Source organism: Somniosus microcephalus, chromosome 12 (genome assembly GCF_052327205.1).
Source record: "Somniosus microcephalus isolate GS21.2 chromosome 12, FLI_Smic_1.0, whole genome shotgun sequence".
In the NCBI taxonomy this organism is placed as follows: Eukaryota; Metazoa; Chordata; class Chondrichthyes; order Squaliformes; family Somniosidae; genus Somniosus; species Somniosus microcephalus.
In genome coordinates, this window is record NC_140998.1 from 220067342 (window position 1) to 220079747 (window position 12406).

Here is a 12406-nt window from a genome sequence, read left to right on the forward strand (position 1 = left end):
TGATGGGGTGAGATGAAGAGGGGTGGGAGGAGGCTGGTGTTGATGGGGTGAGATGAAGAGGGGTTGGAGGAGGCTGGTGTTGATGGGGTGAGATGAAGAGGGGTGGGAGGAGGCTGGTGTTGATGGGGTGAGATGAAGATGGGTGGGAGGAGGCTGGTGTTGATGGGGTGAGATGAAGAGGTGTGGGAGGACGCTGGTGTTGATGGGGTGAGATGAAGAGGGGTGGGAGGAGGCTGGTGTTGATGGGGTGAGATGAAGAGGGGTGGGAGGAGGCTGGTGTTGATGGGGTGAGATGAAGAGGGATGGGAGGAGGCTGGTGTTGATGGGGTGAGATGAAGAGGGGTGGGAGGAAGCTGGTGTTGATGGGGTGAGATGAAGAGGGGTGGGAGGACGCTGGTGTTGATGGGGTGAGATGAAGTCGGGTGGGAGGAGGCTGATGTTGATGGGCTGAGGTGAAGAGGGGTGGGAGGAGGCTGGTGTTGATGGGGTGAGATGAAGAGGGGTGGGAGGAGGCTGGTGTTGATGGGGTGAGATGAAGAGGGGTGGGAGGAGGCTGGTGTTGATGGGGGGAGATGAAGGGGGGTGGGAGGAGGCTGGTGTTGAAGTGGTGAGAGGAAGAGGGGTGGGAGGAGGCTGGTGTTGATGGGGGGATATGAAGACGGGTGGGAGGAGGCTGGTGTTGATGGGGTGAGATGAAGAGCGGTGGGAGAACACTGGTGTTGATGGGGTGAGATGAAGAGGGGTGGGAGGAGACTGGTGTTGATGGGGTGAGATGAAGAGGGGTGGGAGGAGGCTGGTGTTGATGGGGTGAGATGAAGAGGGGTGGGAGGAGGCTGGTGTTGATGGGGTGAGATGAAGAGCGGTGGGAGAACACTGGTGTTGATGGGGGGAGATGAAGGGGGGTGGCAGGAGGCTGTTGTTGATGGGGTGAGATGAAGAGGGGTTGGAGGAGGCTGGTGTTGATGGGGTGAGATGAAGAGGGGTGGGAGGAGGCTGGTGTTGATGGGGGGAGATGAAGGGGGGTGGGAGGAGGCTGGTGTTGAAGTGGTGAGAGGAAGAGGGGTGGGAGGAGGCTGGTGTTGATGGGGGGATATGAAGACGGGTGGGAGGAGGCTGGTGTTGATGGGGTGAGATGAAGAGCGGTGGGAGAACACTGGTGTTGATGGGGTGAGATGAAGAGGGGTGGGAGGAGACTGGTGTTGATGGGGTGAGATGAAGAGGGGTGGGAGGAGGCTGGTGTTGATGGGGTGAGATGAAGAGGGGTGGGAGGAGGCTGGTGTTGATGGGGTGAGATGAAGAGCGGTGGGAGAACACTGGTGTTGATGGGGTGAGATGAAGGGGGGTGGCAGGAGGCTGTTGTTGATGGGGTGAGATGAAGAGGGGTTGGAGGAGGCTGGTGTTGATGGGGTGAGATGAAGAGGGGTGGGAGGAGGCTGGTGTTGATGGGGTGAGATGAAGAGTGGTGGGAGGAGGCTGGTGTTGGTGGGGTGAGATGAAGAGGGGTGGGAGGAGACTGGTGTTGATGGGGTGAGATGAAGAGGTGTGGGAGGACGCTGGTGTTGATGGGGTGAGATGAAGAGGGGTGGGAGGAGGCTGGTGTTGATGGGGTGAGATGAAGAGGGGTGGGAGGAGGCTGGTGTTGATGGGGTGAGATGAAGAGGGGTGGGAGGAGGCTGGTGTTGATGGGATGAGATGAAGAGGGTTGTGAGGAGGCTGGTGTTGATGGGGTGAGATGAAGAGGGGTGGGAGGAGGCTGGTGTTGATGGGGAGAGATGAAGAGGGGTGGGAGGAGGCTGGTGTTGACGGGGTGAGTAGAAGAGGGGTGGGAGGAGGCTGGTGTTGATGGGGTGAGATGAAGAGGGGTGGGAGGAGGCTGGTGTTGATGGGGTGAGATGAAGAGGGGCTGGAGGAGGCTGGTGTTGATGGGGTGAGATGAAGAGGGATGGGAGGAGGCTGGTGTTGATGGGGTGAGATGAAGAGGGGTGGGAGGACGCTGGTGTTGACGGGGTGAGATGAAGAGGGATGGGAGGAGGCTGGTGTTGATGGGGTGAGATGAAGAGGGGTGGGAGGAGGCTGGTGTTGATGGGGTGAGATGAAGAGGGGTGGGAGGAGGCTGGTGATGATGGGGTGAGATGAAGAGGGGTGGGAGGAGGCTGGTGTTGACGGGGTGAGATGAAGAGGGGTGGGAGGAGGCTGGTGTGGATGGGGGAGATGAAGAGGGGTGGGAGGAGGCTGGTGTTAATGTGGTGAGATGAAGAGGGGTGGGAGGAGGCTGGTGTTGATGGGGTGAGATGAAGAGGGGTGGGAGGAGGCTGTTGTTGATCAGGAGAGATGAAGAGGGGTGGGGGGAGCCTGGTTTTGATGGGGTGAGTTGAAGATTGGTGGGAGGAGGCTGTTGTTGACGGGGTGAGATGAAGAGGGGTGGGAGGAGGCTGGTGTTGATGGGGTGAGAAGAGGGGTGGGAGGAGGCTGGTGTTGATGGGGTGAGATGAAGAGGGGTGGGAGGAGGCTGGTGTTGATGGGGTGCGATGAAGAGGGGTGGGAGGAGGCTGGTGTTGATGGGATGAGATGAAGAGGGGAGGGAGGAGGCTGGTGTTGATGGGGTGAGATGAAGAGGGGTTGGAGGAGGCTGGTGTTGATGGGGTGAGATGAAGAGGGGTGGAAGGACGCTGGTGTTGATGGGGTGAGATGAAGGGGGGTGGCAGGCGGCTGGTGTTGATGGGGTGAGATGAAGAGGGGTTGGAGGAGGCTGGTGTTGATGGGGTGAGATGAAGAGGGGTGGGAGGAGGCTGGTGTTGATGGGGTGAGATGAAGAGTGGTGGGAGGAGGCTGGTGTTGGTGGGGTGAGAAGAAGAGGGGTGGGAGGAGACTCGTGTTGATGGGGTGAGATGAAGAGGTGTGGGAGGACGCTGGTGTTGATGGGGTGAGATGAAGAGGGGTGGGAGGAGGCTGGTGTTGATGGGGTGAGATGAAGAGGGGTGGGAGGAGGCTGGTGTTGATGGGGTGAGATGAAGAGGGTTTGGAGGAGGCTGGTGTTGATGGGGTGAGATGAAGAGGGGTGGGAGGAGGCTGGTGTTGATGGGGTGAGATGAAGAGGTGTGGGAGGACGCTGGCGTTGATGGGATGAGATGAAGAGGGGTGGGAGGAGGCTGGTGTTGATGGGGTGAGATGAAGAGGGGTGGGAGGAGGCTGGTGTTGATGGGAAGAGATGAAGAGGGTTGTGAGGAGGCTGGTGTTGATGGGGTGAGATGAAGAGGGGTGGGAGGAGGCTGGTGTTGATGGGGAGAGATGAAGAGGGGTGGGAGGAGGCTGGTGTTGACGGGGTGAGTAGAAGAGGGGTGGGAGGAGGCTGGTGTTGATGGGGTGAGATGAAGAGGGGTGGGAGGAGGCTGGTGTTGATGGGGTGAGATGAAAAGGGGTGGGAGGAGGCTGGTGTTGACGGGGTGAGATGAAGAGGGGCTGGAGGAGGCTGGTGTTGATGGGGTGAGATGAAGAGGGATGGGAGGAGGCTGGTGTTGATGGGGTGAGATGAAGAGGGGTGGGAGGAGGCTGGTGTTGACGGGGTGAGATGAAGAGGGGTGGGAGGAAGCTGGTGTGGATGGGGGAGATGAAGAGGGGTGGGAGGAGGCTGGTGTTGATGTGGTGAGATGAAGAGGGGTGGGAGGAGGCTGGTGTTGATGAGGTGAGATGAAGAGGGGTGGGAGGAGGCTGGTGTTGATGGGGTGAGATGAAGAGGGGTGGGAGGAGGCTGGTGTTGACCGGGTGAGATGAAGAGGGGTGGGCGGAGCCTGGTTTTGATGGGGTGAGTTGAAGATTGGTGGGAGGAGGCTGGTGTTGACGGGATGAGATGAAGAGGGGTGGGAGGAGGCTGGTGTTGACGGGGTGAGATGAAGAGGGATGGGAGGATGCTGGTGTTGATGGGGTGAGAAGAGGGGTGGGAGGAGGCTGGTGTTGATGGGGTGAGGTGAAGAGGGGTGGGAGGAGGCTGGTGTTGATGGGGTGAGATGAAGAGGGGTGGGAGGAGGCTGGTGTTGATGGGGTGAGATGAAGAGGGGTGGGAGGAGGCTGGTGTTGATGGGGTGAGATGAAGAGGGGTGGGAGGAGGCTGGTGTTGATGGGGTGAGATGAAGAGGGGTGGGAGGAGGCTGGTGTGGAGCACACACACCGGTACGGAGCAGTGGGGCCGAATGGCCTGTTTCTGGGCTGTACATTCTATGAACTATTAAGTAGGTAGTCCTGAAGATAGGAATGCGGGATGAATAAAAGACTGGAGGTCCATCTACAAACACAACAGCAAAATACTGCGGATGCTGGAATTCTGAAATATAAACAGCGAATGCTGGAGACCCTCAGCAGGTCGGGCAGCATCCGTGGAGATGGAAACAGAGTCAATGTTTCAGATCGATGACCCTTCGTCAGAACTGGAAAAAGTCACAGATGTGACAGGGTTTAAGCGAGTGCAGAGACAGGGAAAGAGGGAGGAGGGGTGGAACGAACAAAAGGGACGGTCTGAGAGAGGGTGGAAGGCCAGAGAGATTAAGAGACCAAAGGGATGAAGGTTCGAGGCGAAAGGAGATGGTAATGGGGCAAGTTAAGGAACAAAAGATGGCTCTGGAGGAGGTGGAAATGGGAATAGCAGAATCATCAACAGCTGTCGTCCGGAAAAGTGGAAGCGATCATAATCATCATAATCATAATCAACTTTTATTGCCATTGTTAGTGTACAAGTGCAGTACAACGAAATGTAGGCTTGCGGCTCCCGAGAGTGTACATTTAGATTAAGACATTTAAACATTCAACATACATTTGGCTTGTAATACATTAACATAAATATAACCATAATAAAGTGCATTGGCAGATGTGCAGGCTTTAGAGTTTATTTGTGGAGTTCAGTAGGATGACAGTCCTGGGAAAGAAGCTGTTCCTAAATCTGGTCGTACGGGTGCGAATGCATCTGTAGCGTCTCCCAGATGGCAGGAGGGCGAACAGACCGTGGCTGGGGTGGGTAGGGTCTTTGATGATGGACCGTGACCTCCGTAGACAGCGTTTCTGGTAGATGTTCTCTATGGTCGGTAGCCGGGTGCCGGTAATGGGTTGGGCAGTTTTGACTGCCCGCTGCAGGGCTTTCCGGTCATAGTAGCTACAGCTGCCATACCATACTGTGATACAGTTTGTCAGGATGCTCTCTATAGTGCAGCGGTAAAAGTTAGAGAGGATCAGGGGTGACAGGTTACATCCCTTCAGCCTCCTTAGGAAATATAGGCGCTGCTGGGCCTTCTTCACCAGAGAGGAGGTACTGAGGGACCAGGAGAGGTCTTCCGTGATGTGGACTCCGAGGAACTTAAAGCTGTCCGCCCTTTCCACCACAGCCCCGTTGATGTGGATGGGGGTGTGACTTCCGCCTTTAGACTTCCTGAAGTCCACAATGATTTCTTTGGTTTTCTTGATGTTAAGTGCCAGGTTGTTATCGGCGCACCACTTCACGAGATGCTGGACCTCCTCCCTGTAGGCTGACGCATCGTTGTTGGTGATCTGGCCGACTACCGTGGTGTCATCCGCAAACTTGATGATGGTGTTGGAACCATGAACAGCCACACAGTCGTTATGATCTGAAATGATTGAACTCGATGTCGTGTCCAGAAGGCTGTAGTGTTCCTCATCAAAAGATGAGGTGCTGTTCCTCGAGTTTCTTTGTAATTCTCCAGTATGATTTGGACAGGTTGGGCGATTGGGCAGATGCAATATAACGTGGATAAATGTGAGGTTATCCACTTTGGTGGCAAAAACAGGAAGGCAGATTATTATCTGAACGGCAATAGATTGGGAGAAGGGGAAGTGCAACGAGACCTGGGTGTCCTTGTGCGCCAGTCGCTGAAGGTAAGCATGCAGGTGCAGCAGGCGGTTAAGAAGGCAAATGGTATGTTGGCCTTCGTAGCGAGAGGGTTCGAGTACAGGAACAAGGATGTCTTGCTGCAGTTGTACAGGGCCTTGGTGAGACCACACCTTGAGTATTGTGTGCAGTTTTGGTCACCTTATCTGAGGAAGGATGTTCTTGCCATGGAGGGAGTGCAGCGAAGATTCACCAGACTGATACCTGGGATGGCAGGAATGACGTATGAGGAGAGATTGGGTCGATTGGGCTTATACTCGCTGGAGTTTAGAAGAATGAGAGGGGATCTCATTGAAACTTATAAAATTCTAACAGGACTAGACAGACTAGATGCAGGAAGGATGTTCCCGATGGCAGGGGAGTCCAGAACCAGGGGTCACAGTCTAAGGATAAGGGGTAAGCCATTTAGGACAGAGATGAGGAGGAATTTCTTCACCCAGAGAGTGGTGAACTTGTGGAATTCTCTACCACAGAAGGCAGTTGAGGCCAATTCATTAAATATATTCAAGAAGGAGTTAGATATATTGCTTAAGGCTAAAGGGATCAAGGGATATGGGGAGAAGGCAGGGACAGGGTACTGAATTTGGATGATCAGCCATGATCTCATTGAATGGCGGAGCAGGCTCGAGGGGCCGAATGGCCTACTCCTGCTCCTATCTTCTATGTTTCTATGTTTCTATTCTCGGCCCCAGAGGGCTGTGGAGGCTCAATTGTTGAGTATATTCAAGGCTGAGATCGATAGATTTTGGGACTCTCGGGGAATCGAGGGATATGGGGATCGGGCGGGAAAGTGGAGTTGAGGTCGAAGATCAGTCGCGATCTGATTGGATGTCGGAGCTGGCTGGAGGGGCCGAATGGCCGACTCCCACTCCTGTTTCTTATGATCTTCCGTTGAGCTTTATTGGAACAGCGAAGGAGGCCGAGGACAGAGAGGTCAGAGTGGGAGTGGGGTTGAGAATTAAAATAACAGGCGACCCTGGAACGTCGTGGTGAGGCTTACAGACAGAACGGAGGAGTTGATCCAGTTCAGCCTCTACCACAACACGATCGCAAAATACTGCGGGCGCTGGAAATCTGAAATAACAACAGACAACGCTGGAGATACTCAGCAGGTCAGGGCAGCATCCGTGGAGAGAGAAACAGAGTTAACATTTCAGGTCGAAGAGCTTTCGTCAGAACTGGAAATAAGCAGGAAAGGGAACAGATTTAAAAGCAAGTTTAGGGGCTGGGAAATGGGGGAGGGGATGAAAGAACAAAAGGGGCGGTCTGTGAGAGGATAGAAGGCAGGAGAAGTAAAGAGACATTGAGAGATATTGAAGGCGAGCGGAGATGGTAATGGGACAGGTAAAGAGACAAAGGATGGCTCGAGATGAAGTGTGAAATACGCTGGCAGAATGAGAGACAGCTGCCGTGTGGGAGAGTAGAACAGGAGGCACAAACAAAAAGTGCGGATTAAAAAATATAAATATGATAATGGCCGAGGTTATGATCTGAAATCGTTGAACTCGATGTTGAGTCCGGAAGGCTGTAAAGTGCCTAATCGGAAGACGAGGTGCTGTTCCTCGAGCTTACGCTGAGCTTCCACGGAACAATGCAAGAGCCCGAGTACAGTGAGGTCCGAGTGGGAATGGAGCGGAGAATTAAAGTGAGAGGCCCCCGGGAGCTCGGGGTCCCCCGTACGGACTGAACGGAGTCACTCCGCAAAGCGGTCGCCCAATCTGCGTTTGGTCTCCCCGATGTAGAGGAGACCGCCCTACCGTCCTGGCAGTCACGTGATCCAACGGACAATGGAGATGTTGACCAATCACAGCGATCAATCTCGAGCAATGAGGCCACAAGAGACACGAGGCGAGGAGCAGGGCCAGTGCTGGAGAGCTTTGGGAAGCGGAGGTCCGAAGTCTCCCTCTTCCGCCCGAGCCGTGCCGCGCCACACTCCCCACACGTCACGTCTCAAGTTACTCTGAGACTGGAGCCCATTGTATTCCCAGAAAAATCCATCCAATTTACATTAGAATGAATCGCCCATTGATTGTTTCCACCATCACCCGAGCGGCCCTGCTCCATAGACTGACCCACTGAAATAATGTTTCACACCAGATTACTTTCAACTTTAATCATTTCAAATTTTAATGATTCAAGTGCGTTCAATGTACTGTTGTAATGTGGGAAACGCGGCAGCCAATTTGCACACAGCAAGCTCCCACAAACAGCAGTGTGATAATGACCGGATCATCTGTTTTAGTGATGTTGGTTGAGGGATTAATATTGGCCCCAGGACACTGGGGAGAACTCCCCCCCGCTCTTCTTCCAATAGTGGCTATGCAGCGCGCCCACAGTACTGCCCCTCCGACAGTGCGGCGCTCCCTCAGTACTGCCCCTCCGACAGTGTGGCGCTCCCTCAGTACTGCCCCTCCGACAGTGCGGCGCTTCCTCAGTACTGCCCCTCCGACAGTGCGGCGCTCCCTCAGTACTGCCCTTCCGACAGTGCGGCGCTCCCTCAGTACTGCCCCTCCGACAGTGCGGCGCTCCCTCAGTACTGCCCCTCCGACAGTGCGGCGCTCCCTCAGTACTGCCCCTCCGACAGTGCGGCGCTCCCTCAGTACTGCCCCTCCGACAGTGCGGCGCTCCCTCAGTACTGCCCCTCCGACAGTGCGGCGCTCCCTCAGTACTGCCCCTCTGACAGTGCGGCGCTCCCTCAGTACTGCCCCTCCGACAGTGCGGCACTCCCTCAGTACCGGCCCTCCGACAGTGCGGCGCTCCCTCAGTACTGCCCCTCTGACAGTGCGGCACTCCCTCAGTACCGGCACTCCGACAGTGCGGCGCTCCCTCAGTACTGCCCCTCTGACAGTGCGGCGCTCCCTCAGTACTGCCCCTCCGACAGTGCGGCGCTCCCTCAGTACTGCCCCTCCGACAGTGCGGCGCTCCCTCAGTACTGCCCCTCTGACAGTGCGGCGCTCCCTCAGTACTGCCCCTCCGACAGTGCGGCACTCCCTCAGTACCGGCCCTCCGACAGTGCGGCGCTCCCTCAGTACTGCCCCTTGACAGTGCGGCACTCCCTCAGTGCAATTCGACAAGTGAAGAGGATAATGGGACTAATTGGAGAGCTCGTTAAAAGAGCCGGCACGATGGGCTGAACGGCCCCATTCTGTGCGGTGAGATTGAAAGGTGTGAAGCCCTGCTTTCTTTAATTGTGGTCTAACACGGAATTAATAGCGGGACAATTGTGTTCATTTAGTGCACAAGGGAATGCAAAGAGTGGGGCGAGGTTAGTCCCATGTTCACAGAATGCGCCTCTGTGTTCTGACTTAAGTGTGTCTCACACAAGCCTGGCTCTCAAGGCTCAGGCAATTGTTTCAGTGAATGAACCCAGGATATTCCTGAATTAGCAAGGCGTTTAGCTCCTGCCCTGAAGGTGAATTTTTTTTTAAACCGCATGGCTGTCTGGTGAGTAAGGATGACGCTGTGAAACCCAGGGCCTTGTGAGACAGCGAGGAGCGAGGAGGCCGGGAGGAACTTCTCGACACCAAAGGGTGCTTGGCGGCTTTCCAGCGGGGAGTGGCTCAGGCAGAAACCATTGCATGCTGACAGTGAAGGTTCAGAGCAGAGAAAGGTACAAGGGTGTGGGGAGTGAGCGGGGCAGTGAGGGGAGAGAGCGGGGCAGTGAGGGGAGAGAGAGGGGCAGTGAGGGGAGAGAGAGGGGGCAGTGAGGGGAGAGAGGGGGCAGTGAGGGGAGAGAGAGGGGGCAGTGAGGGGAGAGAGGGGGGCAGTGAGGGGAGAGAGAGGGGGCAGTGAGGGGAGAGAGAGGGGCAGTGAGGGGAGAGAGAGGGGGCAGTGAGGGGAGAGAGAGGGCAGTGAGGGGAGAGAGGGGGCAGTGAGGGGAGAGAGAGGGGGCAGTGAGGGGAGAGAGAGGGGGCAGTGAGGGGAGAGAGGGGGCAGTGAGGGGAGAGAGAGGGGGGCAGTGAGGGGAGAGAGAGGGGGCAGTGAGGGGAGAGAGGGGCAGTAGGGGAGAGAGAGGGGCAGTGAGGGGAGAGAGAGGGGCAGTGAGGGGAGAGAGGGGGGCAGTGAGGGGAGAGAGAGGGGGCAGTGAGGGGAGAGAGAGGGGGCAGTGAGGGGAGAGAGAGGGGGCAGTGAGGGGGAGAGAGGGGCAGTGAGGGGAGAGAGGGGGGCAGTGAGGGGAGAGAGGGGCAGTGAGGGGGAGAGAGGGGGGCAGTGAGGGGGAGAGAGGGGCAGTGAGGGGAGAGAGGGGGGCAGTGAGGGGAGAGAGAGGGGGCAGTGAGGGGGAGAGAGGGGGGCAGTGAGGGGGAGAGAGGGGCAGTGAGGGGAGAGAGAGGGGGCAGTGAGGGGGAGAGAGGGGGGCAGTGAGGGAGAGAGAGGGGGCAGTGAGGGGAGAGAGAGGGGGCAGTGAGGGGAGAGAGGGGGCAGTGAGGGGAGAGAGAGGGGGCAGTGAGGGGAGAGAGAGGGGGCAGTGAGGGGAGAGAGGGGGGCAGTGAGGGGAGAGAGGGGCAGTGAGGGGAGAGAGAGGGGGCAGTGAGGGGAGAGAGGGGGGCAGTGAGGGGAGAGAGGGGGCAGTGAGATGAGAGAGAGGGGCAGTGAGGGGAGAGAGAGGGGGCAGTGAGGGGGGAGAGAGGGGGCAGTGAGGGGAGAGAGGGGGGCAGTGAGGGGAGAGAGGGGCAGTGAGGGGAGAGAGAGGGGGCAGTGAGGGGAGAGAGAGGGGGCAGTGAGGGGAGAGAGAGGGGGCAGTGAGGGGAGAGAGGGGGGCAGTGAGGGGGAGAGAGGGGCAGTGAGGGGAGAGAGAGGGGGCAGTGAGGGGAGAGAGGGGGGCAGTGAGGGGAGAGAGGGGGCAGTGAGATGAGAGAGGGGCAGTGAGGGGAGAGAGAGGGGGCAGTGAGGGGAGAGAGAGGGGCCAGTGAGGGGAGAGAGAGGGGCAGTGAGGGGAGAGAGGGGGCAATGAGGGGAGAGAGGGGGCAGTGAGGGGAGAGAGGGGGCAGTGAGGGGGGAGAGAGGGGGCAGTGAGGGGAGAGAGGGGGCAGTGAGGGGAGAGAGGGGGCAGTGAGGGGGGAGAGAGGGGGCAGTGAGGGGAGAGAGGGGGCAGTGAGGGGGAGAGAGGGGCAGTGAGGGGAGAGAGGGGGCAGTGAGGGGAGAGAGAGGGCAGTGAGGGGAGAGAGAGGGGCAGTGAGGGGAGAGAGGGGGCAGTGAGGGGAGAGAGGGGGCAGTGAGGGGAGAGAGGGGGCAGTGAGGGGAGAGAGGGGCAGTGAGGGGAGAGAGAGGGGCAGTGAGGGGAGAGAGAGGGGCAGTGCGGGGGAGAGAGGGGGCAGTGAGGGGAGAGAGGGGGCAGTGAGGGGAGAGAGGGGCAGTGAGGGGAGAGAGAGGGGCAGTGAGGGGAGAGAGGGGGCAGTGAGGGGAGAGAGAGGGGCAGTGAGGGGAGAGAGAGGGGCAGTGAGGGGAGAGAGAGGGGCAGTGAGGGAGAGAGAGGGGGCAGTGAGGGGGAGAGAGAGGGGCAGTGAGGGGAGAGAGGGGGCAGTGAGGGGAGAGAGAGGGGGCAGTGAGGGGAGAGAGAGGGGCAGTGAGGGGAGAGAGGGCAGTGAGGGAGAGAGGGGCAGTGAGGGGAGAGAGAGGGGCAGTGAGGGGAGAGAGGGGCAGTGAGGGAGAGAGAGGGGGCAGTGAGGGGAGAGAGAGGGGGCAGTGAGGGGAGAGAGGGGGCAGTGAGGGGAGAGAGAGGGGGCAGTGAGGGGAGAGAGAGGGGGCAGTGAGGGGAGAGAGAGGGGGCAGTGAGGGGAGAGAGAGGGGCAGTGAGGGGGAGAGAGGGGCAGTGAGGGGAGAGAGAGGGGGCAGTGAGGGGAGAGAGAGGGGGCAGTGAGGGGAGAGAGAGGGGGCAGTGAGGGGAGAGAGGGGGCAGTGAGGGGAGAGAGAGGGGGCAGTGAGGGGAGAGAGGGGGCAGTGAGGGGAGAGAGAGGGGGCAGTGAGGGGAGAGAGGGGGCAGTGAGGGGAGAGAGGGGGCAGTGAGGGGAGAGAGGGGGCAGTGAGGGGAGAGAGAGGGGGCAGTGAGGGGAGAGAGAGGGGGCAGTGAGGGGAGAGAGAGGGGGCAGTGAGGGGAGAGAGGGGGCAGTGAGGGGAGAGAGAGGGGGCAGTGAGGGGAGAGAGGGGGCAGTGAGGGGAGAGAGAGGGGGCAGTGAGGGGAGAGAGGGGGCAGTGAGGGGAGAGAGAGGGGCAGTGAGGGGAGAGAGAGGGCAGTGAGGGGAGAGAGAGGGCAGTGAGGGGAGAGAGAGGGGCAGTGAGGGGAGAGAGGGGCAGTGAGGGGAGAGAGAGGGGCAGTGAGGGGAGAGAGAGGGGCAGTGAGGGGAGAGAGAGGGGCAGTGAGGGGAGAGAGAGGGGCAGTGAGGGGAGAGAGAGGGGGCAGTGAGGGGAGAGAGGGGGCAGTGAGGGGAGAGAGAGGGGCAGTGAGGGGAGAGAGAGGGGCAGTGAGGGGAGAGAGAGGGGCAGTGAGGGGAGAGAGAGAGGGCAGTGAGGGGAGAGAGA